Source organism: Giraffa tippelskirchi, chromosome 1 (assembly GCF_054371585.1).
Source record: "Giraffa tippelskirchi isolate mGirTip1 chromosome 1, T2T-mGirTip1v1.2.pri, whole genome shotgun sequence".
NCBI classification, from domain to species: Eukaryota; Metazoa; Chordata; class Mammalia; order Artiodactyla; family Giraffidae; genus Giraffa; species Giraffa tippelskirchi.
In genome coordinates, this window is record NC_137275.1 from 82915370 (window position 1) to 82938186 (window position 22817).

The following is a 22817-nucleotide window of genomic DNA, read 5'->3' on the forward strand; positions in this document are numbered from 1 at the left end:
AGATGGTGATTGCAGCCATGAAATTAAAAAAACACTTACTCCTTCGAAGGAAAGTTATGACCAACCTAGACAGCATATTTAAAAGCAGAGACAGTACTTTGTCAACAAAGGTCCGTCTAGTCAAGGCTATGGTTTTTCCAGTGGTCATATATGGATGTGAGAGTTGGACTATAAAGAAAGCTGAGTGCAGAAGAATTGATGCTTTTGAACTGTGGTGTTGGAGAAGACTCTTGAGAGTCCCTTGGACTGCAAGGAGATCCAACCAGTCCATCCTAAAGATCGGTCCTGGGTGTTTATTGGAAGGACTGATGTTGAAGTTGAAACTCCAATACTTTGGCCACCTGATGCGAAGAGCTGACCCTTTTGAAAAGACCCAGATGCTTGGAAGATTGAGGGCAGGAGGAGAAGGGGACAACAGAGGATGAGATGGTTGGATGTCATCACCGATTCAATGGACATGGGTTTGGGTAGACTCCGGAAGTTGGTGATGGACAGGGAGGCCTGGCGTGCTGTGGTTCATGGGGTCTCAAAGAGTTGGACATGACTGAGTGACTGAACTAACTAAGTAATACTGTATGCTGTGAATATTTTCCCAAGTATTGAGAAATATCTCATATTTTGATGGCAGAAATGTAAAATGATACAACTGTTTTGGAAAACTGGCAGCTTCTCGTAAAGTTAAACATACTCTTGACATATGATCCAGTAACGCACCTCCTTTGATGTATTTGGCCTAGAGAAATGAAAATGTATAATCACACAAAAGTCTGTTTCTAAATGGATGTCAACTTTCTTAGTCACCAAAACTGAAATCAAGAAATTTGTATTTCAGTTGTTGAATAAACAAACTGATACAATGGAATTTTACTTTGCAATAAGAGGAATAAAATTTTAATTCATGCAGTAATATGACATATATCAAATGCATTTTGCTAAGTGAAAAATGTTAAACACTCAAATACATTGAACAATAAGAGTAATTCTACTGTAATATTATAATAACATTTTAAAAAATAAAACATAGTATTTTCAAGTTCATAATTTACAGACCACTGTATTCTTCTACAGCATACAAAATAGCATTGGGAATTTTTTTAAAAAGAATATTTCTATATGTTTTACTTTTTAATACTCAAAGTATTTCAAATTACGCTCATTACAATGGTAAAAGGTAAGTTAGAAAATAAGATAATAATTGGATAGAGAGTAGCTTATATGTGTTTGGTGATGAAATTAACTGTTTATTTGTGGCCCAACCACAAAATGAGAAGTTTGGAATGTTGTATTATTGGTATTAATAACAATTCTCCTACTTCATATATTATTGCATTATATATTTCATTGAATATTGTGGCTGATTGCATTTTTGTAACATATCAAACTTTAATATTCAAATGATACTCTGGTGACAGTCTAAAAAGTTTGGGTTGACCCAACACTTTGGGTTTTTCTGTAACACCTTATGGAAAAGTAAGACATAATTTTTAAGTCATTGTTACAAAAAAAAAAATTAACTCTATGTTTATGTGACTATTTTTTGGAGTGTATTTTATTTGAAAATCTTGAGAGTATAAAATGGCTAAAAATGAATTTTCTACCTTTTGTAAAAATGTAATTGAATTCAGCAAGCATATCTTTACATCTGTATCATTCATTATTCAACAAATATTCATTACAAGCACCTATGATAAATGTTGCCTGCTGCTGCTGCTGCTGTCGCTTCAGTCGTGTCCAACTCTGTGCGACCCCACAGACAGCAGCCCACCAGGCTCCACCGTCCCTGGGATTCTCCAGGCAAGAATACTGGAGTGGGTTGCCATTTCCTTCTCCAGTGCATGAAAGGGAAAAGTGAAAGTGAAGTCACTCAGTCGTGTTTGACTCTTAGCGACCCCATGGACTGTAACCTACCAGGCTCCTCCGTCCATGGGATTTTCCAGGCAAGAGTACTGGAGTGGGATGCCATTGCCTTCTCCGATAGATGTTGCCAGTATTGCACAAAACCAGATAGAGAAGAGTTTGGTAATTCTGGTGTTTAGATTCTAATATGGAGAGGAAGTAAAGAAATTATGGAAGAGAGAGTTACATGCTTGACAGCTTTGTGGGAGGGTTGAGACTCCCTCAGCAGTGTCCTCCCTGAGGAGGATGTTGAAATTGAGACCAAAGAATGACAGTATGAACAGATGTGGAGAAAATATTCAGTTAGAATAAAACCCTATGTAAAATCCTGAGGTAAAAAAGGTCCTGGCTTCAGGGAACAAAGAAGAAGTCAGTTGCTGGAGACAGTGAATGTTGTAAAAGAGGTAGTGACGTGACGTTGGAGGATAGAGCTAGGTATACACAATAACATATAGGTCATGGAAGTGTTGAGGTGGAAGTTGAGGACACTACAAGATTCTTATTCCTCTTGGTGCTACAGAAAAATGAGAATTTTCATTTCTCAGGAGGGAAACAAAATATGAGGACTCTTATCCCTTTACCTAAGAGGAAAAATAGAATATATAAGGCTCAGACCCATGTGCATCCTCTTTTTGGCTTAAGGGCTCTCAGGATGAATGTAATTCTCTCCATACCCTGTTCTTCATGAGGAGAGCTAGGGCCCAGTTCTGTTATGTAGAGGCAGATCTATTGGTCTGCTCTTTCTGTGAAGCGTTGATTCCTGATATTCATGCCTTTCTCTCTACAAACTCAAAAATGCTCTTGAGTGGATGACCCATGGTCTAGCTGGGTGATAAATACATCTGTTTTTGCCATATTACTCACAAAATGTAATGACAAACATTTAGTGAGACTTTCCTACTGCTTAAACATCTGAATTCATTTAATCCTCACAACAGTCCTATGAGGTGAATGTGATTATTTTCTCTGTCTTATAAACAAGGAAACTGGATACAAAGAAGTTAAGTAACTCAGTGTCAAGTACACAGCTTAGTAAGTAGCAGAGTTGAGATCTGAACCCACGGTGTATGGCTCCTAATTTTATGGTCTTAGTCACATATTCTACTCTGTTGTATGCTTGCAGTACCCTTATTATTGCTACCTATCGACATTCACACTTTAAGTATGGAAGGAGACCTATTATTTGTTTCTAAGCTATAGGATAAGGCAAAAAACTGGTAAGTCACTTCTAAGATTGCAATTTCTGTCTTGCTGGGAGACTTTATTGACTCTTGCCCTTGCTCATTTGGATGAAGTAAGCCAGCCATTGAAAAGGTTTATGTGGCAAGGAACTGAGAATGGCCTCTGGCCAATGATCAGCAAGAGCCTGAGGCCTCTGCCTGATAATGAAACTAAATTTGAATCTTGCCAACCATTATTTCAGCTTGAAAGTGGATCCTTTCCTATTTGAGTTTTAGATGAATCCCTTTTCCTGGTCAAGACCTTCACTTCAGCCTTTTGAGAAGCTGTGAAATAGAGTATCCACTAGCTGTGTCTGTGTATTCCCAAAATACAAACTATGAAATAATAAATATGAGGGGTTTTTTTTAGCCACTAAGCCTATGGAAGTTTGCAATACATCAACAGATAACTAATACAAATAGTAACAGGACATGTTTATTGGCTTCAGTGCCAGGATAGTAGGAATCTGTTGGCACCAGTAAATGTTTCCCTGAGCTTCCCAGGGGGCTCAGTAGAACAAAATCCATCTGCCAAAGAAGGAGACATGGGTTCAGTCCCTGGGTTGCAAAGATCCTCTGGAGATGGAAATGGCAACCCACTATGGTATTCTGCCTGGAGAATCCCATGTACAGAGATGCTGGCAGGCTACAATCCATAGGGTCTCAAAAGAGTAGGATGCAACTTAGTGACTAAACAACAACAACATCAGTTGTGTTCCTACTTCCCTCCTTTCTCTGGTTCAAGCTGTGATACTCCCACAGCTTGAACCTGGGTCTTCTCTTTGGAGCTAGATGTCCTTTCTAGAACTATGACCTGTTTCTCTCCAAAAGAGAAGTCAACAAGGTTGGTCTGCTTTTCTGAAGTCATAGGGACCCACAATGGGGTGATTCCACCCCTGATTAAGTAGCTTCCTTGCATAATTTTTGTCATGTTCTGTTCCTCACTGGGTTACCTCTCCCAGAACTGCCCCTATAAGCACTCATCTATTTCACATTGACTCATCCCACAGTGCACACTCATAAGAAGTGGAAATACATCACTATTGGTCTAATTGCATTGTTCTGCTTGGGGAGCCAAAAAAATTAGCATAAGAAAATCAATCATTCTAGTAGTCAAGTAGCGAAGGCCAGTATGAAGTTGTCACTCATATCAGTCCTTATAGTTTATGTTTGCTTCCCCACTTTTACTCAGTAGCTCGGTGAATGCTTATTGAATGAGCAACATAATTGAATGTTATTTGATTGATTTATTTTATGGTAGGCATGTCTGGACAGTGACAATCATCAGAAATGAAAAACACAGGAGAGTGGTAAGGTTAGAGAGAGAAAAAAACAGTACTTTTTTTCTTTGACTGAAAACAAAATTTGCCCTAAAATTAAAGTGACAGCTACAGGAAACTGACACTAGCATGCTGCTGTCCCTTGCTCCATCCTTTAACAGGCCTAACGTCAGAATATCTTTCATAAATGCCATGGCCAACTTTCACCTGCACAATTTTAAAAGCAATTTCATTTGTTAAATTCCCACAGGTTAATGCCATCTGTTTAACTGGTGACTTAAGATGTAATTCTGTTAATTTTTAAATGTCATAAAGGGCAACATGCTATTACATGCATAAAGATAATTGCATCCCCAGAATTATAAACCTTCTCTTGTAAGACTCTGTTGTTGTTGTTGACTTTGGTTTAATATTCATGGGAGATTAGATGAAGAACATAGTCCAGAACATGACACAGGACAATGCCAGCTGAAATAAGCTTTTTATAAAGTTCATAAATCTTAAAAAAAAAGAGAGAGAAAGTGTGATCAATTTGAAATCTTGCCCTCCAAATAACACAAAATATTCATTAGTGTAGTATGCTACAACTTAAGAGTAGATAATGATTCTAGATGTTGAGGTCTGACTAGATACATAAGCTCCATGTGGCAGCTAGAACTTTGAAATGAAGTACTAAAATTACCTACAGGAGATTATTGAGAAAATATATGTGTCAATAAGGTATTATGTGCATTAAACTTAACATTTCAAAACCTTTATTTACATAATGATATGAAAAAAATAATCATTCTCAGCATTAAAAAGGTCCAGTTTGCCTAATTAATCTACCTTTCATTTGTATACTAGATTACTTTTCTCCCCAAAGAAACCTGCTTCTCTTTAGTTTTTTAATCTTTGCAAAATACACCACTGTGCTGGAGACCCTTGCCAAAAATCTAGGGTTATCCTAGGGTTCATTTTTAGGCTGTAGTTGTTATATGCACTCAAAGTCTTGTGAATTCAACCTCTTTATAACACTATGAAGCTACTGCTTCCCCATTGCTACTACAGGTTGCTTTTAAATATGGCTTGCCAGTGTCTCTGAAAAATTCTTCAAAATATTCTCCCTGCTTCTATCTGTGCTCCCTTCACATTTGTCCTCCATAATTGAAACCAACATGATACCCCTAAGCTCCAGTTCAGTCTTATTCAGTTCAGTTCAGTTCAGTTGCTCAGTCGTGTCCGACTCTTTGCGACCCCATGAATTGCAGCACGCCAGGCCTCTGTCCATCACCAACTCCCCCCCCCCATAAAACCATACAGTGTTCCTCAACACCTTTCAACTAAATTCCTGATCTTTCAAAATGTCATACAGAGTTCTGTAGAATGAAATATGGGTCCTTCAGATTATGTCTTCAGCTAGTTTCCTCTTAATATAGCCCACCCTGTGTCACTGCTTTGTCAAACTGTTTATATTTTCTTTATAACCAGACTCCCTTACTCCAGTCTGCATCCTACTTGGTTATGATGCCATGGCTCTTATATTCCTACTTGCTCTTCCTGGAATACTTTCACTGCTCTGACCAGCTAGAGAACACCTGGCTACCTTTCAACACTCAACTCAAGATTCTTCATTTCTATGAAACTTGCCTAATCCTTCTCCGCCAAAGTAGAATTGACCACTACTAGATCTTCATCCACAGCCTGCTTTCTATATATTTTCATATTCTATAATACTTTTGTGTTCTTATTTATGTATTGGCATCTCCAACAGCTCATAAGCATCTAAAAAAAGACAGTTTAATTAGTTTTTTTGCATCTTGAGTCACTAGAAACGGTGCCTTAAATGTTCATTCAAAGATTAATGTTAAAATAAAGAATACATGTCCTGATCTGTTATTCCATTTCTATAGTTTTGTTTATTATATATTTGACTTCTATTTGATCAAAAATTATGAGGTGATTATAATACACATAAATGTAGGAATAACCATATTTGACATTATTCATTGTGATTTTTCTTGGATATTACTCCTTTTACTTTGCTGCATTCTTCTATGTCAAGTTGCTAGACCTTTTCCTACTCAATACTTCATGGAAGAGATGAGAGAAAGCAGAAAAAGACATGTCCTGACTATTATCTCCCAAGACACTGGTTGCTTCAATAAATGGAGAAATACTACATATATAATATAAATTTAAGAGGGGTAAATTGAAGAGGGGACTCTCCACACACACTTAAATAGAAAAATTTCCTTTGGAAAAGAGGCAAGTGAGAGATGAGACATGATGAGGACTGGATACTGAAATGGGTGGTTTCCTCCCAGAAAAACACTCTGAGTTTTGCTTTCCAGTCAGTACCGTGGAAGCGGAGAAAAAAAGGCAGGCCCTCAGACAGCCTTCCAGGGATTTCTGTGCCTTTGCATGGATATAGCAGCATGATTCTTATGCCTATGAATTGACCTGAAAGTACAGAAAACAGAGGAAAAAGAAATGGGAAAAGAGATGACTATGAGGATGAAACATGATTGGTAAATGGGTCCAGATAAAACAATGGACCTCACTCAGGCAGGAAGAGGACATTGAGGATCCAATGAGTCTCTCTAATGCCTTGTCCTTTGTAAGATTTCCCTAGACTTAGGATGCATTTAGAAAAAGAGAATGGGTTGGCTATATATTAAAATGTTGTATCTGCCAATATGGCAGAAATTTGAGTAGTTATAGAAAATAAGCAAAGTTATAAAACAGAGACTCCTACCTGCCACATAAACTTGAGAGTCTATTCCCAGCCAACCAATTGAATTCTTTATACCTGATTCTTTTCCCAGGTATTTTAATAACAATATTCTTCATTGAATGCTGTATCAGTCACTCAAGTGATTGAGTTAGCCATTCATATATTATGATTGACAGATTTTCAATCAGGTAACTTTTGTCAATTAAATGTAAATGCATATGCCTCAGGGCCTGGGACTATTATGTTTACTGGTACTCAACTTCAATTAATTCTTGACTCGATTTCAAATTTGCTGTGTTTTAAGGAATTCAGTGTTTGTTTTACAAGAAAAGCCTTTAGAAAGTTTCACCACTCTCTCTGGCTGACTGAGAACAAGTGATGGACACCTTTCACAGGGAACTTACTGCTTTATCTATTATAAAAAGATCTGAGTGATATTCTTGTTTTGTGTCCTCCTCTGTAAGCCCCTGAGGGTCTATTTATTTTTTTGTCTTAAACATTTTTGTATCTCCTATGAAGTATAGTAAACATATAAAGGTAGAGGTGCTCAGTAAATATTTATTAAATGAATGAAAAAAAAGCGTTAAGTCATAATTATATCCTATGAAGCCAAAGTCACAAATGCATATTAGTACCAAACACAATAGGCTATAAAAGAAACATGCCTATATATCAGGAAGATATTAATATAAAATGAATTATTTCTTAAATAGTATTTCAAATATAAGTGTTTTTAATAACAACATATCCTCTTGAAAGTGCCTGTGTGTTGTGTGTAATATTTAAGGATACTTGTAGGGTTTTTTGGAAATTAGATGTCACTTTGGAAAAAATCTTCACCTAGATACCCAGGCAGTGAACTAGATAGTCTTCCCTGAGGGATGTTTTCTCTTTGTGTACATGGGAGTCTGAGTAATATCTCTTGGAGATTGTCTTATGCCATGAGGTGAGGTACTGCATTAGGTACCAGCTGCAATCTCCGCATGGCTTTTTCCTCCAGTTTCAGAAAAACACGTTGAAATAGACACATCTGAACATGATAAATGCAGCGGTCACTGTAGCAGAGCCTGTGCTCTGTAGGAAAGGATGCAGACAGTCAGTCAGATGGAGAGTTTAAAAGGGCATCCTGGCCGCCTAAATAATCTGAAAACCATCAAAAGTGATAAATCTAGTGATATTCCCAGGTCATGTTCCAACTTCACAGTTTGAGTATAACCTAAGTTCAATTTGTGATCCAGTTTCTCTCTTATATATTATCAAAGTATGGTTTCCTTCTTCACAATATCAGGTTCTATTAACCCAAGTTCCACTTACCCACTCATACCCATTCGTTGAACTCCACTAGTTCTTATATTATTCATTTCTAAAAATGAAATTATATTTATGTTTTATATGTTCCAAGTGTTCAATATTTTCTTATTACAATTCTGTCCAATATTTATCATTCACATGTACACATGTACCTTGCTACTCATATATTAATAGTGTCTGCTTTGAATTATTTCTACCAGATGTCCTAACTAAACTGATGAAGCATGACAGATGAAAAATGTGATTAGTTTTGTATCATTAATATCTGACAACAGGTTGCTATCTCTTAAAAAATTAGTTTATTAACTCTTTTCATATTTTTTTTCAGTATCTACTCTGTCCTGGGGACTGTGATAGGCACTGGAAATACATTCAACTAGGTTACTCTGAAAGTGCTAAATGGAAAAGTGCTCACTAATGACTCAGAATGAGGCCATCATAGTGCTGGTAATGAGGGCCTTCTGAGTTAAATGGCAGAAATTTAGGAGTACCTGACTGACCCCTCCTCACACTCATACTCCCACTGAAACAAACACAAAATAAAAAGTGATATGAAAATATTTAACTGCACTGGAAGTATATTTTTTTTAACATGATAGATATCAAGAGAATGTTCACTAACCAAATTTCTACTGAAGCTTTGAGGCAAACAGCGAGTGCACACAATGAAAAAACAGAGTATACATTTCATTTCACTCACCAATATTGCAATCACTCACCCCCAACAGACCCAGACTCTTTTGCGGCCGCAGGGAAGTAAGTCACCCCCTTGTAATATTGGACCTAGTTTATACAGCATTTAAAGCTGGTTCTAACCCTTGTCCCTGCCCCACACCTCTTTTACAATAATTTTTTCTTAATTCAAATTCTAAAAACGTTGTATTTGAAGGAGAAGAAAAGACGTGTTAGTGCTATATGTCCGGCGATAGCTATCATGGACTTCACCTTGCTAAGGCATAAGAACAATACAATCTAGCCATTGTAGCTAACCATTTATTATCCTGGGAAGAGAAGCTCTATATAGTCTTTCAAATTGTTCATAAACAGGTAATTTCTATACAAAACTAGCTGTTCTGGTTGCTGCTGCTTTTTAAATACTGTAAACACAGAGGCATAGAAGATAATCAAAATCTTGACAGTTGTGAGTCAAAATATTAACAATCACTGTCTTATTTTTCATTTTGAAGTTTACTTTTTAAATTTTCTAAAATATACATGTATCATTCTTACAGTCTTGAAAACATAAATGCTCTCCAAAATAATGCTGAGAACCAATTTAAACTAGGTCAGTCTTGTGTTTTCAACAGACACTAGGACAGCTGGGATCTTGCTGCATTGGATTTCATTCAAAGATGATGTAGAATTTTGTGTTCTACACAGGAATTGCCATATGAGTCAATAGACGTTATGACCTTGGTCAGACTTTAACTAGATAGGCTGCCTACATCAAAGGCCTGAAATATCTACCTCTGAGGAAACTTGGAGTGAAATAAACCAATTTACCAGAACACAGTAACTATTAGAATAATTCTCAAGAAGGTGAGAGTACATTTTGCAAAATCTCTTTTCTACCCAAAACTATAGAGAATAGAATAAATTTTATAATGATATCATTGATATGCTGTGGCATATTTGATTTCAAGTTTTAATTCAAGGTTTACATGAAATACGAAAAATAAACTGAGTTATTCAGGTGGCTTTGTATAAGGGTCAAATGGATTTGTTTGTCTTATAAGCAACAATAGCAGAGTGAAAAACAATAATGATGATGATAATATCAATAATAAGTGAGAATACTAACACAAAACCTTGGATGATTAGTAAGAAAAAAGACCGTATTTTATTTAAGCTTTGCAAGTGCCTCAGCATATTCTTTTTGGCATTATATATAGTCTGAGAGCACTCAACTTTTCTACTTATTTTTTATTAACTGACATTTCATAGTAGATTATATGTAATTGGCAAGATAACTCACCCCCTTGTCACTTGCTTCAGATGTATCCTTTTCCTACTAGGTTGGAAAAACTACCTCATTCACTATGAATCTTGAGGTACTCAATTCTTGGAAATTAAAAGCTAGCCCATATTCTTAAAAGTATGGGGAAGCAGGGTATTGTCATGGACAGGGGCAGGGGTTGGTGGGAAAGATTTATATTTTGTGTTCAATGGGCCTGTCAATGGATTGCATTTCTTTCCCTGGAACAACAATAAAAAGAGAAGACATAACCAAAGACTATGTTAATTTGCTCGTAGAGGCTGAATGAACATCACTGGACTTGGCAAAACCCTATTGTTTTGCAAGTCTTACTGACACCTGGTGGCTGAATCTTAACAGACTTCACAATAATCAAGGATGAGCTTTTTTTGCAATAAATCTTAATCCAGGATTTGCAACACACTTGACAGGGAGCAAGTGCTAACCACTAACTCCAGTCTAAACAGAGTAAGAAATGCAGAGTTGAAGCAAAACCTTGCAATGTATTCATGTTCAAAGGTACTCATAGGTATTCATTTTCAAGTTTTCACACCTGTTTTCAAGAACTCAATTCATCTGCTGTAGAGAAAATCTGAAAGTTTGGAGATAGAAGCAAAATCACCAAGAGGTCTTACTGGCCTTAAATTGATTTGGACAAATTTTCTCAACATACCAATACATTAATAGAAGTACCAACATTTTTTAAAAAATCAATGTTATGTGGTAGGTGTCCTTTTCATGGTCAGGTTATTGTCCTGCTTTAGATAACAAGTGACATAAAAGTCGTATAAATTCACAACTCAGATAAACTCTACACTTTGAATTATTGAGTGACTCGGGCATCCGCATGGTTATAATTTTAATCTAGTGATTCTCAAACTTGAGAGTGCTCAGGGATCCTGGTGTTCTTATTTAAAAGTGCATGTCAACAGGAGACAGCCTAGAGTATCTGGTTCAGATTCGGCAGATCTTGAGTGAGGTTATTAATATGTCCTTGTATCCTATTGTTTTTTTTCACTGAAGTATAGTTGACTTACAATGTTTTGTTAGTTTCAGGTGCACAGCAAAGTGATTTCAAATTATTTTCCCTTCATATGTTATTACAAAATATTGAATATGGTCACCTGTGCTGTCTTTGTTGGTTATCTGTAGCATATATGTGTATTTTTACTTTTATCCTATCTTTGGACTTGTTTTTACAAATCTCATGGACTCAGTCTCCCAACGTTAATTTCTTCTGGTCCTTTTCTGATTCTCCCTATTCTGATTGCCTTCATAATCCCCTACATCCTTATTTGTCCACCACCTAGCATACATTTCTACTTCTTCCAATAACATCATCCTGATTTTTTCCTTGGCGAACAACTTCTGCAACCTCAGTCATGTTGAGTCAGTTTGATTCAGAAAAGCCTAACCACATGCCCACTGAGGATTGGGGATGTGAGTCAGGCCTGGAACAAGGAGGGTATTCCATTTCCTAGATCATTTCCTAGTTGTGAGTGGTTCAAGGATGGGTGGGTGATTTGGATTTAAAGGAGGCTTTATTATGGGAATTATTGAGAAAGATACACTATGTCATTGGGTTCACTAGATGGGTAGAATATGACCTTGGAGACGATGCTGGCAATGTGTCACTTCATATGAAAAATAAAATCACACACAGAAAAACAGCTAAGAGATAATGAAACATAGCTTTTTTTTTGCAGTCATTGTTTGAGCATGTCAATACAATGTATCTGAAGCTACACAAGCCTTTAACTTTCCTGTTATATGTATCCATAAATTCCCTTTTGTGTGTTTCTGTTATTTGTTGATACAATAACAGATTATGTAGTTGTCTTTCCTGGCTTGTGAGTACCTTACCTTTAAGATCCTATGTTTTTCCTCCTTTCTGACTACTCTGTACCCAATTAATGATATAGGTATTTGATCCTCCAAAGAGGAAAAAAAAAGAAATGTCTGTCACGGCAATAATGGTGTCACAGCCTTAACCTCCTCTTTAAATTCAGAATAACGTAAAAACCTCAAGATTTAATTCCAACCTCAACTCATATTATTACCAAACTGGGTTCTTGGACTCTTTAATCAATAGAAATTGATAAGGAGCCAGATGAGAAATTCAGGCAAGACTTTACTGAGACTCCTGCTGTAGCACAAGAGGGCGAGAATAAGTAACAAGTGCCTTTACTGCTTGCTTTAGTGGGGGCGAGTTGTGGGGGTTGAGGGGAGATGATCTGGTGAGCTGTTTCCCTAAATAGGGTGAAGGTGGGAGCAGACTGGTGTTTGGACCAGAGAGGTGTCTTAGGTGTCTGCCCACCATTAGGTGCTGCTATATGCAGAGATCATGTGTGGTACCCTGTTTTTGCTCCTGGCACCTCAGAAGTCATAGTTGGGGTTTTGGCCTTTTTGTATCTTGTTGCTCATAATTTGTCCCATTGTTCAGGCATGCAGTCATTTTTAGTCCCTTATAGTTTCTTTGTATTCTGTTGCTTGAGGAGATTTTTGTCCTGGTGCAAGCAATGCAGGAAAGGCTCCCAGGTCCCAGCCTGTCTCAGTATCACTGCCCCCATTGCTCAGAAATCCTCCAACCCACCTGGAGTTTTTTCACAAGCTCTTCCTTCATCCAAATTGATTGTTATAACTATTATTATTTAATTAACTATTTATTCTGCACATCCTTTTTTTCTCCAGATGCATAACTTCTAGTCACCCTTTAGGCTGCAGCTGAAATGTCATTTTGAGCAAGACCATAAGGGATTTCTTGGTAGCTCAGCTGGTAAAGAATCTGCCATCTATGTGGGAGACCTGGGTTCAATCCCTGGGTTAGGAAAAGCCCCTGGAGAAGGGAATGGCTACCCACTCCAGTATTCTGGCGTGGAGAATTCCATGGACTATATTCCATGGGGTCGCAAAGAGTCAGACACCACTGAGCGACTTTCACTTCACTTCATCTACAACTACTTCCCCTAAACTCCCTCCCCCTCTTCCTTTTGCTGTGTATCATTGCATCCTTTTCTTTTCCTTCATTGTGTTTTTCACAAGTTTCAACTGTGAATTTATGTTCTTTTTTTAATGCCATTCTAAGATAACTAAAACTACGTGTTTTGTTGAATACCAACAATAGGTACTCATAAATAGTATGTTGAAAAGATTATGCAGGTTTCATTTTGGAGTTTTTGTTTTTTTAAATAAAGGTAATCTTGTACAACTCAATTAAAATGAAAGAAGAAATACATTATATTTAAATTAGTTTTTGAACAAAAATAGCAAATTACATTGAAATTTACTGTTTTACATTGTAACTCTAGCAAAATTGTTAGAAACAGTCCATTTAGTTATGTAGTTATCAAAATTTTGCCACAAGTGTACGTATAGTTAATGTTCTATATTTTCGACTATTTGTACATCTTGATGTGCACCCCAGGATTATTCACCCCTGCTTTGGATAATAACCAAGATGACATATACTGATGCAGACTAGCGGCTGGCAGGAGAACAGATTAATGCATTGTTCCTTTCTTTCTCTCAAAGAGGGGGTACAGATATTCCCTAAGTCATCCTCATTTCATATTGTATAAAATGATCTCAGTCAGGTATACTCTCTTTTTCTGTCCTCTGACTTTTGCTCTTATATAAATTCAGTCATTTACTTATCTTTTAAAACATCAGTTGTAATCCAATAAAAGACTAGAATAACATTTAATAAATTTCTTTTAAGATTTAATTTTAATTTTAAATAAATTAAATTTTAATTTTAAAATAATTAAAGTATTTTCAACAATTAAAATATTTACTTTGAAGTGAAACTATACATGGGGGAAAAGAAATCAAAACAGAAAAGCCCAAAACAGTTTCTATTGATTTTTAATTGTCCATGGAGGGTCTAGAACCTCAACTTATGTGCTTCAAGGAGAAGAATCCAAGGAAAATTGAAATTTTTTCATTACATATTTTATTTATATATGTATTACTTGTATCACAAAGTATTTTATTTCACTACTTTAATATTAATTTTGTTTTTCACTTACATAGAATGTAGGTTTGTTTTCTTCATTAAGTTTATACCCTAGTATTAATAGGTTTTATATAATTATCTAGACCATTTTCTACAGGAAAATACATTCCAAATATCAGTCAAATTATTTAATCTTTGGAATGCAGACTTTTTAATTTGAGAATTTTGGGGGTGGTTGTGGGTAAATAATACAAGGCAATTATAAATACCCATAAAGGAGCTTAAGATAAATCCAAAGATCTGAGGCTTAAGAACACATAATGCATCATTAAGGAAAGAAATTTCAATATCATCAACTTTTAAGGTGTTAAATTGTCAGCCATATTCATTTAACTTTAGGCAAATATTTAGTTCAACACTGAAAAAGGAGATGTAAAAATAGGCATAAATGTATTTGAAGATAAGCTTTTGCCATAGTTTTCTGACAGGTATTCAGAAAAAAATGAAGTTATGTTTCAGTAATGCAAAATATGGTATTGGTTACCTATCAATGTATCGATATTATTTTATTTCCATTTAATCTTGTAATTGGAATAAATTACATTAATAGATTTCCTGACATCAACTAATCTTTGAGGTAATATGACTACCTTTTGAGGTGTTTGTTTTCCCTTGACACAGTGTTTATTTTGAATCTTGCATTCTTACTTATATGTGAAAATGTTCTACTTTTCTTGCATTATTTTTATTGTTTTGGTATCAGTGTTTTACTCAACTTATAAAATTAGTTGGAAGATCTTGGAAATTTTAAATAAGAATTATAGCTTCCTTGAAGGGCTAGTGAAATTTATGGTTTTCATGTTGCACTTAATTGATTCTTAACTGTGTTTCCCTCAACCTGCAAGTTCCTTCAGCTTAGAGACCAAGTTTTGCATCTCTGTGCATTTAATATTTAGCATAGACTTTGCCACATAACAGATACTCTGTGAATTTATGTTCAGTGAATGAATAAAGCGATGCAGTTGAAGAAATCTCTGGATCTGACCAAGAACAAATGATGAAAGAAAAAGCTTTCTTTAAACAATTTCTCTGAAACAACAATTGATCCCCCCACTGTGAGATAAAATCAACATACAGGAAAGAATTCTCTTATAACAGTATTGTTAGCTGAATGCCATTCCTTCAAATCTTATGGAATATTTGTGTTTCTATTTCAGCTAAGTTGCATGTTTATTATTTCTATTCTGCAAAATAATTCTGTGAAATTTAGAGAGAAGAGAAGCCTTGTCTGTTCAACAGCAAGTTAGCATACAAAACTCTTCAGGCAGTCAACACATGTTGACTCAAGTTCAGTCATCATAGCAAAGCAACAAGTCACTAGCCTGCTGAAAGTCATGAGGACTAGAAGAACCTAATAGTATTTCATGCCAAAGATTTAACAAAAAGCAGCTATAATGTATCATACAAACAACAGTATTTTGTTCAATGTCAAATTCTGTGGTTTTCTGAAGAACTCTTCAATTTGACTTTCATTTATCCTCACAAGTCTTGACTTTCACAGAATATTCAAGCCTTGAACATTATAGCCATACAGTAAACATTAAAATGTTAATTTTGTCTTTTCAGAAATGATAGAGTTTAAGAGAAAACAATAAGATAGAAAAGACGTGCACCAAATGTTCACATGTGAAAAGGTATAAAATGTTTTCAAAGGCCTGAAAATTTCTACCTGTGTTCTGTCCTTTCAAAAACAAAAGAACTGAACAAGAGTGGGACTGTAATGAATGCACATATTTTTCTTACTCATGTTTTACAAATGAACCCTCAATGTTTTTCTCTTTCTTCTATTATTAACAATTGAGATTTTCAGCGTACCCTTAAAAATGAAAACATGAGGAAAATACTTAATATTCAAAACATCTCCCTACTATATTCTACTATGCATTTTTCTTCTACTAAATGGACTGAGCTCTTCCTCCTTATAGACTACTTAAACTCTTTCATGGCATAGTATGTCTTTTAATATGCCTGGCATAATGTCACTCACAAAGTAAAATTTTCCCTAAATACATTTAACTTTCTTTTTAAAGATCACCAGAAATATACAAATATAAAACAATGAAATTAAGAGACCAAATCAGATGGAAAGTTTAAAAGGTGTATTGGAACCTAACAAACCATATAGGAAATATGATTGCCTGTGCAAACTTAAAGTAGTATATTGTAACATTCCTCACTGACTTAGTCATGCAAGGCCAAATATCTCATTTGTCATTATCCAACACCTCTCTTCCAAGTACTTAAATGTTCCTACAGATATTTTATTTTTTTTCCTGAGTCAGAAGTTCTTGCAATTGGAATTACTAATTAGAAAACCACAAGTAGTTCAAACTTTGTCTGCATAGTTTTTCTAAATGCATGGATTTCATGATATGCCAAACCGAAAAATAAATTCCTTGAAAAAATTATAAATTGTACTGAAACAACAGGCAGATTTTACACAACGGACACAGATGCAAGTTTCAGAACTTTACAAAAACTTAAGCAGATGTTTTCCTCTCAATTTTTTCTTTGTTGATTAAGAGCAACTTTAGAAAAATTGAAGTCAAGGAAATTATTCCTGTATACACTTAGTATGATTGAAACATTAGGCTCACAGCTTTTCTCACTGTATTTTTCCACATTAAGAAGTGCCCCAAGCATTGCAGTGATTTCCTCCCTTGGAATATGTAAATTGCCTTATGTAAACTCTGACTATTGTTTCTGAGTTGAGCTTTAGGATTTTCTCTTGGGGAATTGTAATAAGCATATTTGCCTTAAAATTCATTGTCCAATCACATAAGCCTCCAATATGACAAATTCCATTGTTTTATGGCTCTTTTGTCTAATCCTGACAAAAATTTTAAAACATTGTTTTACTTCTTTCTGCACAGAAGTAAGAAACTATTTAAGGAAAACACAAGGTAAAAATATCATGCCAAATGGAATGAACCATGATTCTGTAGATATTTTTTAAACTCTCTGTAGCTTATTTCCAGGGTGGTGTCATTTGCTGAATTACTATTATATGTCAGGGTAGGGATTGGCAATTCAGTACAGTTCAGTCGCTTAGTTGTGTCTGACTCTTTGCGACCCCATGAATCACAGCATGCAAGTCCTCCCTGTTCATCACCAACTCCCGGACTTTACCCAAACTCATGTCCATCTAGTTGGTGATGCCATACAGCCATCTCATCCTCTGTCGTCCCCGTCTCCTCCTGCCCCCAATCCTTCCCAGCATCAGGGTCTTTTCCAATGAGTCAACCCTTCGCATGAGGTGGCCAAAGTATTGGAGTTTCAGCTTCAACGTCAGTCCTTCCAATGAACATGCAGGGCTGATCTCCTTTAGGATGGACTGGTTGGATCTCCTTGCAGTCCAAGGGACTCTCAAGAGTCTTCTCCAACACCACAGTTCAAAAGTGTTAACTGTTCGGCGCTCAGCCTTGTTCACAGTACAACTCTCACATCCATACATGACCACTGGAAAAACCATAGCCTTGAGTAGACAGATCTTTCTTGGCAAAGAAATGCCTCTGCTTTTTAATATGCTATCTGGGTTGGTCATAACTTTCCTTCCAAGGAGTGTCTTTTAATTTCATGGCTGCAATCACCATCTGCCATGATTTTGGAGCTCAAAAAAATAAAGTCTGAAACTGTTTCCACTGTTTCCCCATGAAGTGATGGGACCAGATGCCATGATCTTAGTTTTCTGAATGTTGAGCTTTAAGCCAACTTTTTCACTCTCCTCTCTCACTTTCATCAAGAGGCTTTTAGTTCCTCTTCACTTTCTGCCATAAGGGTGGTGTCATCTGCATATCTGAGGTTATTGATATTTCTCCTGGCAATCTTGATTCCAGCTTGTGCTTCTTCCAGCCCAGCGTTTCTCATGATGCACTCTGCATATAAGTTAAATAAGCAGGGAGACAATATACAGCCTTGACGTACTACTTTTCCTATCTGGAACCAGTCTGTTGTTCCATGTCCAGATCTAACAATTGCTTCCTGACCTGCATACAGGTTTCTCAAAAGGCAGGACAGGTAGTCTGGTATTCCCATCTCTTTAAGAATTTTCCACAGTTTATTGTGATCCACACAGTCAAAGGCTTTGGTATAGTCAATAAAACAGAAATAGATGTTTTTCTGGAACTCTCTAGCTTTTCTGATGATCCAGAGGATGTTGGCAATTTGATCTCTGGCTCCTCTGCCTTTTCTAAAACCAGCTTGAACATCTGGAAGTTCACAGTTCACATATTGCTGAAGCCTGGCTTGGAGAATTTTTGAGCATTACTTTACTAGCATGTGAGATGACTGCAATTGTGTGGTAGTTAGAGCATTCTTTGGCATTGCTTTTCTTTGGGATTGGGATGAAAACTGACCTTTTCCTGTCCTGTGGCCACTGCTGAGTTTTCCAAATTTGCTGACATACTGAGTGTAGTACTTTCACAACATCATCTTTCAGGATTTGAAATAGCTCAACTGGAATTCCATCACCTCCACTAGCTTTGTTCATAGTGACACTTCCTAAGGCCCACTTGACTTCACATTCCAGGATGTCTGGCTCTAGGTGAGTGACCACACCATCGTGATTGTCTGGGTCATGAAGATCTTTTTTGTACAGTTCTGTGTGTTCTTGCTACCTCTTTTTAATATCTTCTGCTTCTGTTAGGTCCCTACAATTTCTGTCCTTTATTGAGCCCATCTTTGCATGAAATGTTCCCTTGGTATCTCTTATTTTCTTGAAGCAATCTCTAGTCTTGACCGTTCTATTGTTTTCCTCGATTTCTTTGCATTGATTGCTGAGGAAGGCTTTCTTATCTCTCCTGTATTCTTTGGAACTCTGCATTCAAATGGGAATATCTTTCCTTTTCTCCTTTGCTTTTCACTTCTCTTCTTTTCTCAGCTATTTGTAAGGCCTCCTCAGACAGCCATTTTCCTTTTTTGCATTTCTTTTCCATGGGGATGGTCTTGATCCCTGTCTCCTGTACAATGTCGCGAACCTCCATCCATAGTTCATCAGGCACTCTGTCTATCAGATCTAGTCCCTTAAATCTGTTTCTCATATCTACTGTATAATCATAAGGGATTTGATTTAAGTCATATCTGAATGGTCTAGTGGTTTTCCCCACTTTCTTCAATTTAAGTCTGAATTTGGCAATAAGGAGTTCATGATCTGAGCCACAGTCAGCTCCCAGTTTTATTTTTGCTGTCTGTATAGAGCTTCTCCATCTTTGGCTGCAAAGAATATAATCAATCTGATTTTGTTGTTGACCATCTGGTGATGTCCATGTTTAAAATCTTCTCTTGTGTTGTTGGAAGAGGGTGTTTACTATGACCAGTGTGTTCTCTTGGCAAAACTCTATTAGCCTTTGCCCTGCTTTATTCTGTACTCCAAGGCCAAATTTGCCTGTTACTCCAGGTGTTTCTTGACTTCCTACTTTTGCATTCCAGTCTCCTATAATGAAAAGGACATCTTTTTTGGGTGTTAGTTCTATAAGGTCTTGTAGGTCTTCATAGAACCGTCCAACCTCACCTTCTTCAGTGTTACTGTTTGGGGCATAGGCTTGGATTACCGTGATATTGAATAGTTTGCCTTGGAATTGAACAGAGCTCATTCTGTCATTTTTGAGATTGCATCCAAGTACTTCATTTTGGACTCTTTTGTTGACTATGATGGCTACTCCATTTCTTCTAAGGGATTCCTGCCCACAGTAGTAGATATAATGGTCATCTGAGTTAAATTCACCCATTCCAGTCCATTTTAGTTTGCTGATTCCTAGAATGTCGACATTCATTTTGCCATCTCCTATTTGACCACTTCCAATTTGCCTTGATTCACGGACCTAACATTCCAGGTTCCCATGCAATATTGCTCTTTACAGCATCGGACCTTGCTTCTATCACCAGTCACATCCACAACTGGGTATTGTTTTTGCTTTGGCTCCATCCCTTTATTCTTTCTGTAGTTATTTCTCCACTTATCTCCAGTAGCATATTGGGCACCTACCGACCTGGGGAGTTCCTCTTTCAGTATCCTATCATTTTGCCTTTTCATACTGTTCATGGGGTTCTCAAGGCCAGAATACTGAAGTGGTTTGCCATTCCCTTCTCCAGTGGACCACATTCTGTCAGACCTCTCCACCATGATCTGTCCATTTTGGGTGGCCCCACACGGCATCACTTAGTTTCATTGAGTTAGACAAGGCTGTGGTCCGTGTGATCAGATGGCTAGTTTTCTGTGATTGGCAATTACCACTTGGTTAGGAACTAATTGGGTGTTGAAAGAACTGAGACACAAATGTTTTGTTAAAGAAGGTAAGAGGAGGAGAGAGAACTAAATAGATGCAGAGGCCCAGGATGTTCATTACTACTCAGGATGTTCAGGTACTCACTACTTTCTGTTACCAGCAGGAATATACTGAGTGAGACTGGAAAATCAAGAATAGTAAAATGTCCACTATTACAGTTACCTTGGTTGTCCACAAATATGCACCCCTACAAAGAAGAAGGTATTGAATTATTTTGCCTGTAATTTACTCAATGGAAAAATGCAGGGAAAATTCACTAAGAAGGAAAAGAAATAGATAGCAGAATTGAAAATGCTGTTTCGAGTGTTTCAATTTTTATTCCTCTATGGATCTGGAGTAATGGCATTCTGTAGAGGATGCCTTAGCTTACCAAAGTCAAACCCTTAGAACTGGATGTACAATTACAGATTTGTTTGCTGAGCTCCTGGATAAGTGTCATGAAGGCAGAAACAGCAATTGCTATGTTTATTTCTTCCTCTAAGCAGCAGTACCCAGATTCAGAAGGGGTTCAGTAAGTACTTGTTGAATAAAGAGGTACATTAAAATGTACCCTTAGGTACAGTCTAGGAGTTATATCATTTCTCTATTTGGATTAAGAAAAAAGAGAAGGAAAATATTGATATAAATTGAAAATTAACATTTCAAAAACGGCTTTGTAGCTAGCAAGCTAAATTTCCAGCTGGATCAAAGCTGAATAGTAAAACCAAGTTGTGAAAAATAGGTTTAGTAATAAAAGTACAGGCAGAACAAGTGTGTGAATAACATCATTATGATCTTTTCTCTTTTTCCTTATTCATATTTAGGAAACTATTAAATTGCATTCTGGCATGCACACAATAATGGGAAAATGGGGTAGCCAAAGAACATGGCATTCATTACTGAATTTGAACAGTATGATAAAATCTCATGCACATTAATAACTCCCAGAGCAGCAAATGTCCTAATATTGAAAATGAAACATTAGTTGTAAAGCATTATCATGCCAGAGAGCTTTGTTAAGATGAGATTTTTAAGAATCTTTTACTAGCTGATATTTAAAGAAATAACAGCATTGTAATTGAAAGATACTTAATTCAGTTATGTATGTACTCTCCAAACTAATGAATTACTGTTTGAGAGAGGACAACAGTACATTTGAATGATAAAATTAATTAACTCAGTGTCACAGTACACAGAGATTTCAAACACAGAAAGCACAATGTTACCTGAGCAGGAGCCAGTATCTCGTTTTTTTCAGACATAGACTAGATGATAGCTGTAATTCATGTCATTTTATGACATTTCATGGAACATTTGGTCATTATGACATTTATGATGCAATGAAATAGGCCATAAAGTGCTGTAAATTGTTGGGAGCAAAAGACATTCATATTTGTGATGGGCATTTTAGTTTCAATCAAGGTGTTAGTAGGTTAAATCAAAATTCAACTTAGAGTTGAATGTTCAAGTTTTAGTTTAGGTTTCTTTCTTTTTCCTTCTTCTTTCCCCAAATCTTCTCAGTCATTCTCTCCTCTCTTCTCTCACTCTCTCTTCTTTCTCTTAAATCTAATAAGTAGTACAGAAAGACTGTAAGTTAAAAAAAAAAAGATTTTTTTCATGTGTTCTAATTTAGTATTATTAATGAAAAAATCTATAACTGTTAGTATATATGAATAAGAATAGCAAATCTAGAAATTGCAAAATATGTGATTGTCATTTCCTTTGTTTATATCTCATGCTTGCGGGGGAATGTGGAACATGCAGAATTTCTAATAGTTAAGTGATGACTGTGTTCCTCCTGTATCTGGTAACATTATTTCTTGAAAACATTTTTAACACTTACAGAAAGAGTTTTAAAATGTCAGAATTTACCTTGTTGAATTATGCATGAAGTTGATACAAATTATTTTCTGAGAAATAGGTTTGAAATGTATATATATTTGTTTTAGGAAAAGAAAGACAAATGTATGCCAGAGAGCATTTTACTAAAAAGTTTGCCTATTCTTTTAGATCTTGTTACTTCTTCTTTTTGCATTAGTATTAATATTTAGACTGTCACCAGAGTATCATCTGAATATTAAAGTTTGATATGATGTAATCAGCTATAACGTTCAATGAAATGTATAACTTTGAAGATGCAG

The 22817-nt window shown here is 36.2% G+C and overlaps 1 protein-coding gene across 39 annotated transcripts in view; it reads left to right on the plus strand.

Moving 5' to 3' along the window:
* The window catches only part of LOC145547098 (uncharacterized), a 745699-nt gene that overhangs the window by 325220 nt on the left and 397662 nt on the right, over window positions 1–22817 (plus strand). For 6 of the 39 annotated variants that reach the window (XR_014083543.1, XR_014083586.1, XR_014083584.1 and 3 more), the window contains one exon: window positions 8752–8983. The exons of the other annotated variants lie outside the window; for them this stretch is intronic. The gene's annotated coding sequence lies outside the window, so the exon portion shown is untranslated. Of the gene's footprint in view, window positions 1–8751; window positions 8984–22817 lie in introns of those variants that run through there. 39 annotated transcript variants of the gene reach the window in all.